Source organism: Rattus rattus, chromosome 6 (genome assembly GCF_011064425.1).
Source record: "Rattus rattus isolate New Zealand chromosome 6, Rrattus_CSIRO_v1, whole genome shotgun sequence".
In the NCBI taxonomy this organism is placed as follows: Eukaryota; Metazoa; Chordata; class Mammalia; order Rodentia; family Muridae; genus Rattus; species Rattus rattus.
Window position 1 is genome coordinate 55,953,323 of NC_046159.1, and position 14,426 is coordinate 55,967,748.

The window sequence follows — 14,426 nt, forward strand, 5'->3', positions numbered from 1 at the left end:
ACATTGAGTACTGCCTGTATTAACTAACGAGTTTTATCCACACACTCCCATTTTTAGATAAGAAAATGGAGACCCAAAGAGGTGAAACCTTTCTCCTGGCTGGGCTGTATGACCCCCAACTCAGTGCTGTTTGCATTCTTGCCATAGCTGGGGTCCACTGTATACCTGTAGTCAAGCTCTTGGGCTCTACTTTGTAGCTGGGTGGGAGCTGGCTTATATTTCTGTGATTTCTTCAGAGGATAGTCTTTCTATCAATGGTCTAATGATTGTTCCCAGTAGACCCTCCGGTAACATGAACCCCTGGGCAGAAGAGGTCAGGATCATGTGTAGGAGAGTCCACTGAGTGGCTGACTCAAGGCACAGGGATGGGTTGTGGGGGCAGCTACTTCACCGTCTTCTTTCCAGAGTTTTACTTACCACATGCCAACAATTCCATCTTTTCCCACTGGAGACCTGGGGGATAGAGAGGCAGTTGTTCTTTTATCAAAATGATAACCTATCTTCCTCGCATAGAATGTTTTTTTGTTGTAAAATGCAGTTTCTTTGATCCCTGTCCTAAGCTGGCCCTTCAGGTCAGCACTAGCCTTTTCCAGCTATTCTAACATCAAGACTGTGTGGCTTCTGAACTACAGTAGTTGGTTTCTTGCAGTCTAGAAGCCAGATTAGGGCTCTGAAAGATTGGGTGTCTGTGGCCCTGTTCTCTGGTTCACAGATAGCAACTACTCCCTGTCTTCACATGGCAGATGAGGGGCAAAGAAAAGCTCTGAGGCCTTTTGATAAGGCCACTAATTCTATTTTATGATCATCCGTCACTTAGCAAGTTATAATTTCAGCATATGAGTTTTGAGGTAGACAAATACTTAGACCATAGCAAGGCCCAACCTAATTGTTACTTATGAAGATGTGAGTGGAGAGGACTGGGATGCAACCCATGGCTAGGACTTCCTGCCTCTTTGCCTTGCTACATGGTAGGGAAGTAGGTGCTTCTCTGAGCCTGTCATCTGTGAGGACTGGGTAAGGAGCTTGCTAGAACAACCACTCTGGCTGTTATTCCATAAGGGGATGTGGACAGAGATATCCCCAGAGTCTTAGCTCTCATTTTTGTACTGTCCATTAGGGACTCAACTGCCTCGGACTGTGTGCTCTTGGTGTGTTCTTCTTGTAGGGATCAGGTTCACTTCTTTAGTGTGACACTTTCTGTCTAAGTTCCTAGCTTTTTTACCTGAACGATTCTGTGTTGGAACTTGACTGACATCCATTACTTCCTCTCCCACATGGAGGCTGGGGCTGTTGACTCTGCTGGCTTTGCACAGCCTGCTTCAGTTCTCAAAGTCTCCTGGTTTAAAGCGCACAGCTCTATCAGGTCTGGATCTCAGAAGCCTGCAAGCTCATCCCGCCTGGCCACTTAATAGGCTGAGTTCTGTTTTGTGTCTTTGAAAAGTCAGGGCTTGGCTAGTTACATGTGTGATTGGTCCTTGGAGATTTCCCACTATGAGGCCTCAGGGATGTCTCAGGCTTAGGTTCTGATTCCACTTTGAGGTGAAGGGCTGTGACATTGAGATTGAATACTGTCACTTCTTGGATACTAATGTGTGAAGTGCATTTTGGTTGAAACCAAATTGCTGAGGTGGGTGAGCTGTGGCCGGAGGCTGGCTCCATCCTGTAGAGTCGAAGAAATGCTTCTTCATTTGGAACATGGGTGCAAGAATATGGTGACTTCCTGGCAAGCAGAGTCTGTAGTGTGCTTTGTATTCAGAAGAGACAGAGAGGCATGAATAAAATTAGAGGCAGTTTAGGAAAGCTAGAGAGACAGAAGAAAGGGAAGAGAGGTAGAGAAAGAGAGATGGAGAGATCCAATGGGAGAAATGAGGAAGGAAACAAGGATAGAGGGCAGGAGGAGATGAGAGGAGACAAAGATCTCAGATAGAAAGACAGAAAAGCAAAGAAGCAGAGACAGAAGGAGGTAGCCTGGGAGACAGGCTCCAAAGAGGCGGAGACTGACAGGCACCAGGCACTGTGTCTGGGTTCACCCTCCTTCCTTCCCCTCCTCTCTTCCTTTCTTCACCCATGCTGAATTCATCATTAATGTATTCATGTATTCCTTCACCTAACAAGCCCTCTCAGAGCACCTCCAAGTGCCAGCCTTCTTGCAAGGTGAGGTTCCATCAGTCCTCAGGGTGCCAGGCTGATGGGGCAGGAAGGAGGTGGGTGAGTGGGGAGGGGTGCCAGGCACATGTCAGAAAATGCCACACATTTGAAGGTGATGCTTCTGCAGGTTGCTTTTGAGACTGGTGAGAATCTGTACAAGAATGAGTGAAACTTGGGTGGGGACAGAGGACACGGGCCTGGTTTTCCTGTGTGTTCCACAGCTACCATTTGCCCTGTTGCCTAAATATGCCCATTCTGCTCCTGTATGGGTTATTCAGAAGCCTAAAGCTTTCCGCAGACAGAGTTAGGCCTGCTGCTGCTTGGATTTGAAAACCAGTTTGTGTTTCAAAATAGGAAGTGTGACAGGCACTGAAACGACAGGCAGTGAGCCTGAAACTGAGACTGGAAAAAAAAGACAGAATGTGGTAGGCTTCACTTACTTGCCAGGGCCTGGGCAGCTTGGTCATACAGGAAAGTATGTCTTCAGCTGGCCTTGCAAAGGTTCCCCTGCATGGCCCCTGCTGCTCCCCTGCATGGCCCCTGCTGCTCCCCTGCATGGTCCCTGCTTCTGGCCTACTCAGAAGCAGAGCTTTGGGGCTATTTATATCCACTCCAGCAAATCTTTTGATCTTGATGATCCTGGGTAAAGCTTCTGTGTTGCTGGCTTTTGCATGCTGTCCTCCCAGACTGACATGAGCAGGGAGAAAACACAATTTTGAGAGTGGCAAGGTTAGGTGACCTCCTGTCCACACCTCAGCTTGGGACCTTAGAGTCTGGCCAGCCACCTCACACCCAACCCTGTAATACACGATTTTCTCAGTATTTCTCTGTTCTTAGGACAGGGGGACTCTATCCAAAACTGACATTAGTTGAAGACCTACTATATCTTAGGGTTTTTTCCCCCTTAAATGGGGATTATTTTAGCTTTAAAAATTGTGGAACTTGGAAGAATACTCAGGGTGTAAAAGCACTTTCCCCCTTAGGCCTGGCAACCTAAGTTTGAATTACCAGAACCTGTGTAAAAGTTAGACTCATAAACTCAAATGTTCAATTCCAGTGTTCTTTGGGGTGGGGTTGGGGAAGGGATGGCTTTCAGAGACAAGAGACTTCTCAGATGCTGTGAGCTAGTTAGCTTGCATGCACAGCAGAATAACAACAAAGATTCTGTTACAAGCAAGGTGGAAACTGAGAACTGACACCTGAGCTTATTCTCTGACCTTCACACGCACGCAGCGGCACCTATATGGCTGTCTGTGTCCACACGTACATGTGTATATACAATAATTGTGACAAATCTATGCTGCACAAAATTTAGAGATGTGCAGTCAGTGGTACTGAGTATGCTCACATTATAAAGCCCCCCAGGACAACCAAAAGGACAACTCACTAAGCACTACCCCTACACCTTTCTGCTCTCTGCTCCTCCCGTGCTACTCTGTGACTACTCTAGAGATGTAAACAGACTTCTTAGCATCTGTATTGTTATTAGCTTACTCCACTGAGTAGCACAGTCTCAAGCTCTATCCCATGGTAGCGCTTATTATTCCTGTGGAAATGGAGTAAGATTCCATGACATACATCTATTAGAATTTGCTTCTCCAAGGTCAGGGACCCTTGGAGCTACCACCTCACTACTGTTGGGCATGCTGCAGCTGAGGAAGCATGTAACGAATCTCCTCAGAAGCCAGGTGTTCAGTGCTCAGGGTGGGTACCAGAGTAAGGAGTATGTTTTGGGGGTAACATGCCAGGTGTGTCAGGTGTCATTCATCACCACATAACCCTTGACTTAGGTGTTGTTATCTGTGTTTCGGATGAGGAAACTAAGGCAGAGGAATGATGGATAAAGATAGTGTGGGTTTGGGGCAGGCACTCAGTTGGTCAGTGGATGAGTAGTTACCCTGAGAGGTGAGTTACTCACTCTTTTACTTCTTCAATAGAATTGTTGAATTATGATTTTTAAAGCCAAATTGCTTTGGAATAGGTGCAAAAATAGAATGAGTTGTATGGAAGTGTTACCCAGCTTCTCCATCACCAGAATTTTACCTTCTTATATTTGTTCCCTCTGCTGTTAGCCTCTTCCTCTATGTTGGGTTTTCCGTGTGGATGTGGCTCTTCCCAGGCTGTTCCCAGTCCCATCTCTCACAGCAGTTCCTTTCTCATCCTTCTTTTCTTTCTTAGCACCAGTCTTAGAGATGCATGTGAATTCTCTTGCTTATTAGCCGTCTCTCTAGAGGATGTGTGCCACTGGAGGATAGTTTTGTCTGTCTCAATTACTCCTGTTGTCTCGACAAGTGATACAGTAGGCCTTCAGAGTAGCCATTGAATGACTGCTTGCATATTGCTGGCATTTTCTCACTTCCCTGCTGGATCTGCAGCCTAGGAGTTGAGTGGTACTTTGGCCTGGTATCTTAGTCAGGGTTTGTGTTCCTGCACAAAACATCATGACTAAGAAGCAAGTTGGGGAGGAAAGGGTTTACTCAGCTTACACTTCCACATTGCTGTTCATCACCAAAGGAAGGACTGGAACTTACACAGGGCAGGAACTTGGAGTCAGGAGCTGATGCAGAGGCCATGGAGGGATGCTTACTGGCTTGCTCAGCTTGCTTTCTTGTAGAACCCAGCACTACCAGCCCAGAGATGGCACTACCCACAATGGGCCCTCCCACCCTTGAGAAAATGCCTTTCAGCCGGATCTCATGGAGGCATTTCCTCAAGGGAGGCTCCTTTCTCCGAAGTGATAACTCCAGCTTGTGTGAAGTTGATACACAAAACCAGCCAGTACACCTGGTCTTGACTTGGACAAAGGGAAGCCTAGCTTGGTAGCCTCTTAACCCAACAAGCTTGGTTCCATCCTCTGGACTAATAGTGATGAGGTCTCCATTGCTGCTGTTATCTCTGGGCTTGTTGGGGCTCTGGCTACTCCTAACAGAGGGTTCTCTGTGCTGGCAGTTTTGTTGACACTGTGGCCCCAGCTGCAGTTTGCAGGTGTCTCCCACTGTCTACAGCAAACAGTAATTGTAGTCATATCCTTTCTTTTCCCTAAGCTCTAGGGCAGAGGATTGAGCTAATCATACTGGCTGGTGCTGGGGCATTCATCATTGCTGTCCAGCCAAGGCCTCTCCATTCCTGGGTGGCCATTTATTCCCCATCATCATGCCTACCTGCTCTACCGCCTGATATGTAAGCTTCCTTTTCTTCTGGACAATGCCCTTGTTTGTAGTGTCCTTATTCAGTGAGCATTGCCATATATTTGCACAAGCAATCTAGCTAGATCCCCTTTATTCACTGTTGTTTCCATTGGCTGCTATATGACTTTACCCTTGATGAATGAAGCCCTCACTCAGTCAGACCTAGAGCTCTTACCCTCATCCTAGGTCCAAATGAACTATGATTGGGGGCTGTAGAAGTCCAATGCCTGGCCACAAGCATGACCCTGGTTCCTGTGGGATCATTAGTATCTGAACCCTGTGGGATCAGACCTGGACAGATTTTCTTGCAAATCCCTGCCTTTTTATCTACACTTGAATGGTGCCCTTCAGTCCATAGGGAACACTTCCTGAGGCTTCTCCTATTTCCTGCTTGTGCTGTGTGACTAGGTGTGTTATATTCATCCGAACTGGCTCTGTATCTAGCATCTGTTTCTCTGCATGATCAGAACCTCAGGGAATGGTGCCACCCAATTCTATCATCCTCTGCTTCAGGAATGGGTGCCTGGGCTGCCTTTATTATCGGTTGTTTTCAGTGTGGCATCGTCCCGTATGGTATCACAGGCACCCGTGTGAGGATACCCTTGGGGCTCTGAGAGTACAGCATCTGGTCACCACTGGATGACATGAAACAAATCATCCTTTTGCAAACTATTACTAGTGATGCTATTGCCCATGTCCACATATTGCAGTGTCACCCCCACCTTCACCCCATCAAATGTAAACACATGGCTCTTCTGGTTTTCAAACTCTCTGGAAGTAACTGTTACTCCAGTTCAGCTCTTGCCTTCTATCCCTGGTTCCCCTTGGTTCTGTTCTTTATGGATCCAGGGTAATCGCTCACCTACCTTCCTGCTCTCCCACCTTTGTGTGGACTGTACTTCAGACTCACCTACAGCCTGCAGTCAGTGACTGAGCCCAGGTGTTGCCTCTGTTGGGAAACCTTCCTAGCTCTGGTTTGTCCACAGTATCACCTTGGCCTCCTGAGACCTATGGAGACATTTATGTCTGTAAAATAAGCAGCAAAAAGGCCTGTAGGCTCTGTCTATTACTCTCTGTGAGGGAAACCTTATTCTCTCTGCTTCCTGCTTCCTACCTGGCTGTATATTTCTTCTACAGGCGGCAATGTGAGAAGTCATCCGAAGGACCCTGTCCAGACTGATACCAGTGCCCAGATAGAAGAAAGGCCTGGGAATCACAAACAGCTTGCATCCCCATCTGACTGTGACTTCCAGCCTGTTAGGACCATGTTAGGAAAGCCAAGGTATGGGCCTTGATCCTAGCCTGGTTCTTTGGAGGTCTTTTCTCCTCTTGCAGCCTCAGTTTTCTCATTTGTATAATGGTCTGATGACCTGCCTTTCAGGAGTCCAGAATTTCAGGAGGGCTTGTCCTGCAATTCCTCAGCAAGGTCTGGCCCCCCTGCCTTTGTTCCATCCCCTGGTGATCCTTCCTCACCCCAAAGTAGTTAGACTGGAGGTGACACTAAGTGATTAAATGGCATGAACTCTATCATTAAACTACTGGATGTATGTGGTATCCAAAACTCAGTGTGTGGCCTTTGTACTTGACAGGGCCTAGCTGTGCCTCAGTTTCCTCATCTGCAAAGTGGGGATAATGATAGTCTTTCTCAAATTTGTTAAAGGTGAGGACCTCCAAGGTGCTGAGTACAGAGACTCTGGAATTTAGTGTGGCCAGTAATTGGCTGTCCTTATTGCTGTAACCACTATCACCATTGTTTATTCATGTGACTCTAGGGAGCTGAAGAAGTAGGACTCAGATACTCACCCATTGCCATTTGTGACCACACTCCAAGGGGCAGTCCTGTTTGAGGTCCTGCTACATGGCCACAGGAAGGAAGTCTTGTTCTTGACACCTGAATAGATACACAAGTGGTGTCATGCAGTCTCAATAGCTGTGACTCTCCCCATGATATAAAACACTCTGACTTATGAAATTTGCCAAAGACAAAACTTGCCAAGTAGTCTACAAATCCATAAAACCCAAGGTAGATGGTTTTTATGCTAGGTCTTGGCTGACCTATCTAAGATACTATGACACAGGGTCATAGTTAACAAGGCTTGTAGCACAGAGTGCCAAAGACTACAGAGGGAGCTGAGCTGTGAATTTCAAGGGTTAGTTATTCCAGAGAATTCATCTGAAATAATGGAGTGAGCTTCTTAGAATACCAGGTCATCTTCTCTGCCCTAGCTCTGTCCTAGAATCCCAGAGGCAGATTTGTGAATACCTATCATTGCAGCCCAGCTGATAGCAAGACAATGGGAGAAGAGGGCAGAGGACAAAGTTCTGATAGGGGACCTGGGTGTGCTGTGTCTGAGAAGGGACTTGAGAGAAAGTGGGTTCACTGAGAAGCTCTTGGGAACAGCACGTGTAAGAAGACTTGTTTTAGAAAGAGGTGACATTGAAGCATGGAAGTTTCAATAGAGGCCCCTCAGCCCATGTCTCCAAGGTTCTGCAGCTGGGATGGCTCTGCAGTGTGGTCCTTATTTTAGATGAGAATGTTGGCCATGTGTCTCTCCAGATTGGACACTGAGCATGGGTGTTCCTGGGAAGGAAACCTTGACCTTGGCCTCTGGTAGCTCCTTCAGAGGCCCAGCCGATTCTCACAAGCTGGGCTCTGATCTCCTAGCTGCAAATAAGTGTGGCTGACTTTTTCCTAGTTCATGTCATTGCATTTGCAGGGATTTGGGGTTGAGGTCAAGGTCAGTCTCTGCCTCTGTATTCTCAGCCCACACTCAGTGCCAGGCATAGATTAAAGATCTGAGCTGGAATCAGGGAAAAGTCAGGGGTGGGCCAGCCTTGACCTTGGATGTAGGTGATGGATCTTGTGCAATTCTCATTTTCAGGGATGCAGTCTTTTGCTGCCTTTCCCAGATGTACCCACTTGAATAAATTCAGTCATTCAGTGAAAAGCAGAAAGTCTTTCCTCTTACTGGATGGAAATCAACAAGGAGATGGTGGGACAGAAGCTCACTGGTGATTAATGTCAAGTGTAACGCACAGCTCATTGCTATCGATTGGGGTTTCCACCTCACTGCATAGATGCCCCTCTTCCAGTTTCCCTGAAATGTCAACTCAGGAATTAGGGAACTCCATACCTTTCCGGTTGCCTTCCAAGAATGTAGCAGAAAATGTCAGGCCAGAGAATGTAGTTAACTAACATCATACAGATTAAGCCTCTGGGTCTGAGGATTGTACTTCTCTGTTCCCTGCTTCCCAGCTCCATCCACTTTTCTGCAACCCCTTCCCTTGCTTTCACCCCCACTCACCTTCCAGGCTCAGAAGCTATACCTCGGGATCTTGCACCTGGTCAACCTCTGGCAGGGGAAACTTTTCCTAGAGCAGCGTGGCTTCCTACAGAAGTCTCCCTGCCAGCACGACTGTTCTAATTAGTCATATTTTGAAAGCAGATCTGCTTAATTACAAGCAGTTCTAAATATTGGTATATAAATAAAGTCATTAATAACAGTATATGCTGAAACTTCTCCCACTGAGCACTACAACAAATGGGCCTATTGACCGGCTGTAGCATCTGCCTGCTGGGGGGTGTCCTGTTTGCCCCGTTCCTGGCATCTGTTGATGATCAGAAGTGGAGACCAATGGAGTCTCATGTAGAAGTGCGGGAGCAAAAGGGATAGAGGGCTGTAGACCTACAGAGATGATTCCAGAGCAGTCGGCATTGAACAGCAACAGGACCACCTGATCGATCATCTGCAGTCATCGAGTTAACATGTGCTTAGTGAAAACAGTTACGACTTTAAGCACTCCATCCATCAGCCTACTTCCACGTCCTCCCAGAATCAGATGCCTGGCCTTTGGGAACGATGATGTTTCCTGTAAATATTGTGCCTTCTCAGTGGCCTCTTTCTGTATGTGTGACATTGGAGTTTATTCAGGCCAGCCACTGGCTTGCTTGTGAGCATGGTGACATTGGGTTATATCTTGGTTTCCTTCTTTTAGGATTGCACATGATTTTATTTGCCAGGCACAGTTCAAGATTGATCATTTGAAGGTGTCTTCACCAAGTACTTACCACGTGCCAGATCCTATTCTAATGGAAATCCTGGGTGCCCTGTATGGTGGAGGGTGAAGTAAAGAGGGAGGCTGACAAAAGCCATGTTGGGGAATTGGAATTTTGTTCTGGATGCTGCAGGACACACTTGGAAATACCAGGTTTGGATAAGATGACCCAACTTGTCACTTTAAGAGCTGCCTCTGGCCGTGGTATGGAATAGGCTGTGGGAGGTGGAGGGAGGCTGTGAGGGAAGTGGGCAGCACTGGTGGGGGGTTGGGGGGAGAAGCCTGAATGTGGGGCTTTTTCGAGACAAGGCTTAGGAGCCTCCAGATGGATGGGACTCATGTGATGACATCATGAGAATGCCAGGGATTCTGGCTTGAGTAGCTGAGAGAGTAGTGGTGGCAGCCGCTGCCCAGCTGAAGGTGACAGGAGTACAATGGGCACTGAGTGTGAGGTGCTTGCTCTTAACTGTTTGGTTATGGTTTATATTGACAGGTGTCCTCTGACAGCTCTGGTTCCTAGATTTTTAAAAAGGTGCTTTTTTCCCGTAGACTTTATAAAACATCTTAGATGTATGGGGAAATTGTGTGTGGATCTTTGCAGCAGTACAGCACGTTTGTCACAGGGATGACTATATTGATGTGTCATTATCATTAGCTCACAGCTTATGTGAAGGCTCACTTTTGGTGTTAGATGCGCTGTGGCTTGGACAGATGTACGGAGATTTGTGTGTACCATTACAGCTTCACATAGACCACTCTTCTTAAAATCCCGAATGCCACCTGCTCATTCCCCCCCCTTCTTCTGAGCTCTGGCCACTATGGATCATTTTACTGTCCCTGTGGTTTATCTTTTCCGGAATGTCAGTTAGCAGGATAGTATGTAACTTTTCAGAGTGGCTTCTTTCACTTAGTCATGTGACCCAAATTACTGCGCGTCTCTGTGGCTTGATTGCTCTTTTCTTTCTAGCGACAAATGCCACACTACTGTCTGGGTCCGCTGCAGTTTGCGTCTCTACTTGCCAGCTGAAGGACATCTCCCTTGATTGAATGAAAGCTGGTGCAAACATCCGCGAGCTGCTTTCCATGTGGACCCAAATTCTTTGCTCCTTGGGGTAAACACTAGAGTGTGATGTGTGACTGTTCATAAGAGAAGGTTTAATTTTGTAAAACTGCCGAATGTCTTATGAAGTGGCAATATCTGAGGTTCTAAATGTTGGATTCTTCCTGCCTCCATGAACTTCACCAGCTTAAATGCCCCTCCCTCTTATCCTCAGCCTTCTCAGGCTCAGAGGAGCACATGGAGCCCCCTCAACCTGAACACAAAGATTTTCTCAAGGCTCTCTGAGCTCCCTGGACACCAGGCTGTGCAGAACAGGCAGGAGGTATGTTGGACTGGCTGGGCTAGGCTTAGTTGTTCTAGGAGCTGAGGTACCATGTTTGACTCAGTTAGGGGCTGTGTAACAAGAAGCTAACAGAGTTAATAAAAGTGTGATCATGGCACTGAGGGGCTCAGCATAGTCTGAGAAAGTAGGGGTGTCTTTAGAAGTGATCTGTCTTGATAGAATATCAAGCCTTTTAGTGAGCATTTGTCTGCTTATGTTTCTCTTTTATATGTAAAGATATATGTTTGGGCATGTTTATAAGTCCCCAGTATTGTGGGATATATCTGTGTGACTGTACCTTGTTGTTCTTATCATGTTTACTTGTATTAGCTGTAACCTTTTTTATGGGTCAGCATGGTGCTCAGTGTATGTACATAACTGCCTCATTCTTATGACAGCATCCAAAAGTAGGTTTCGTCCATCTCCTTTTATGGGTGGAAAAATGGACACAGCGAGGTTGAAGAATGTGCTTTTGAATACCCAGTAGTTGGACTGGGATCCTGTATGGCAATGTCCAAGCCTGTCCTTGGGTTGGGAAGCAGGGTCCAATCACCGTTGGTGCTACATACTCTCCTCCTACCTTGTCTGTCAGATGGATACCCTCCACCTCCGGTTCCTGTGCCTCTCCTATGCTCCCTCCTGTTTGCCTTCTGACAGCCATTACATGTTGTTTTCTGTGTTTTGTTTCTGTTCATTTTCCTTTTCCCATTGTTGCCTGGGCTTCCTAAGGGACAGTGTTTCTGACTGGTTCTTTCTCCCCATTGATGCCCTAGGTTGCGATCGTGGTTGGTACAGAGTAAACACTTGACATTATGAGCTGTAGCTGCACCTTGATTTACAACGGGGTCACTGCTTGATAAACACAGCTTGAATTGAAAATATAGTTAGTTTGGAAAGCACATTGAATGCATCCAGACTTCTGCTCATCCTAGCACAGCAGCACCATTCTCTGTGGAGCGTTTGTTGCTTTCCTTTGTGATTGTGTGGCTGGGAATTGTGGCTTGTTGCCACTGCACCACAGCTGAAAGAGTATTGTACTGTGTAGCCCTCGCCAGGGAAGTATCTAGATGCCAAACTCCAAGCATGGCTTCTGCTGAGTATGTATAGACCATTATAAACTTGAAGTATTGAAAGTTGAGCATCGTCTCTAATAAATGTTATATCATTGTATGAAATGTATAATTATGTGTGCTATAAATATGAGCCATGCATAATATTTAAAATGTCATTAAAATGCATATACTGTGGAATTGACCATATTAACTGTTTCAAGTGGACATTCAGTATTGTGTAGTCACAAGGTCCTGTTGATATAATGATGTTTGTAAAACCTTGTGTCATGTAGCCATTACTACTTTCTACTTTATCATGCTTTTGTCATTTTAGTCAGAGACTTCTCCATTAAGCAGACACCTATTATTTATATATGGTAATAGTTGTTGTTTATTATTGATTTCCCTTGAGACCACTGTGGGGATCTAGCTTTTCAGCCTTAGCACCACTGGCCTTTTGGACTATGCATGATAGGCAGCACCTATGGGCCAGGAGACTCTAGTGGCATCTGCTTACGTTCCTAACAATTAAAAGGAAGTCTCCAAACCCTGCCATCTTTCAGTCTCCTGACTGGGAGCACATAGTTTAAGAATTTGAAGCAAGTTGGAAAACCAAGTACCCTATTCTGGGTATGGGTGACCCAACCCTATCCATGGTTAGAAATAGTTTTTCAGAATAAAGAAACCTTCTCTGGGTACCCTCAGGATCTGGAGACATACCTCCCTCTCATAAGGCAAAGCCACCCTGAAGGACCTGATAACCATTATTCGGTTTGCCTCTTCCAGGAGAGATAATTAATGCCCTCCCACTCTTTCACTGTAAAAGCAACATAAGTTCTGTATGGGCTCTGGTTACTTCATTTTGGAGTTGGCACTTCCCCCAATGACCAGTGTTGAAGGTTTGGTTTCTATCTTAGTGCTACAGAAAGAGTGTGTGTGTGTGTGTGTGTGTGTGTGTGTGTGTGTGTGCATGCGTGTGTGTGATGTATATGTATGATGTGTATGTGCATGCCTCAGTGCACTTGTAAGGTCAGAAGACAATCTTAGATATTGGTTTTTGCCTTTTGCTTTGTTTCAAGCATGATCTTTTGTTTGCCCTTTCATATGCCAGGCTAGCTGGCATGCAAGCTTCCAGAGACTCTTGTCTCTGCCTCCCATCTTGCTGTAAGAGTGCTATAGAAGCACTGGGATTACAGATGTGCACTATTGTGTCCAGTTTCACATTGCTCTGGTGGTTCAAACCCAGGTCCTTGTGCCTGTGTGGTAGATGCCTTACCCGCTTAGCAACTCCCATCCCCCATCTCCCCATCTCCCCATCTCCCCAACTTTGTTTTTATAATCAGAAGGGAAACACACTAAAACAAAGATGTAAATTTTAGATCTGTCAATCATGAGTTAGTAACACAGCTGATTGCTATCAGTTTATAGGCATCTCTGCACTTGTCTATGTAAAGTGTCATATTTCTGTATAAAGGCTAGTGTGGCAGGTTAGGGTACTATCCACACCACAGCACAGAACGAGTGCATCTCTCTTCAAGAAGGCATGAGGGCACTGTAATCTTGAGCTTTGTAGATATGGTTGGTCATTTGAGATTGTATCTACTCTCAGAGTATATATCCTACTTCGCTGGGCCTTGTGCTGGTTTTGCTTCCAGCCAGGTATGGCCCATGGGAATGCCAGTCCCTGTGTTTTGTTATCTGGCATTCTACCACTACCCTTTTCTGAGAGATTTGGCTCCATTTGTGTTCAGAACCATGGCAGGTATGTTTGGGAGGTCTTCTTTATGGCAGAGCCGGATATCAAGGAAGGGAGCAAAGGAAGAGGTAGGTCACTGGGAGCTAGAGGCAGGACCTGCCTATCACACCTTATAGCTGTCAGTCAAGGCTTCTTGCTTTACCCCAAGCATCTGATATATGCTGCTTTGTTCTAAGCGAACAGGCTCAAGTTTATGTCCAATGTATAAATAATTACACCAAAGCAGAGGTATAGTCTCGTGTGTTTGGAGTTTCCTTCCTAGTTTGGAAAACCATGAAATAAAACAAAGTGAGACAAAAAGGCAAGAGCAGGCAGTCTAACTGAACCTCTAGGTGCACACACACAGAGACTGCTGTCAGAAACTGTCCCTCCATCCTCAGGTGACAGGGCAGAGGACTCCACATAGGAGCTGTCATAGGTGAGTAAGATGGAGGGGGCAGCTAGGTCTGTTGTGGTTTGTCATGTGCACACCTTCCTGCATATACCCGTGTCTTAGTCAGGTTTTGAATTCCTGCCCAAAACATCATGACCAAGAAGCAAGTTGGGGAGAAAAGTGTTTATTCAGCTTACACTTCCACATTGTTGTTCATCACCAAAGGAAGTCAGGATAGGAACTCACACAGGGCAGGAACTTGGAGGCAGGAGCTAATGCAGAGGTCATGGAGGGATGCTGCTTATTGAGTTTCTTCCCTTGACTTGCTCAGCTTGCTTTCTTATAGAACCCAGGACTACCAGCTTATGGATGGTACCATACAAAATGGGCCCTTCTCCCTTGATCACTAATAGAGAAAATGCCTTACAGCTGGCTCTCATGGAGGCATTTCCTCTAGGAGGGTTCATTTCT

General features: G+C 46.2%; 1 protein-coding gene across 3 annotated transcripts in view; it reads left to right on the top strand.

Annotated features, from left to right (window-relative positions):
• Positions 1-14,426, top strand: part of Iqsec1 (IQ motif and Sec7 domain ArfGEF 1) — a 317,408-nt gene that overhangs the window by 13,953 nt on the left and 289,029 nt on the right. The gene's annotated exons all lie outside the window — the stretch shown is intronic.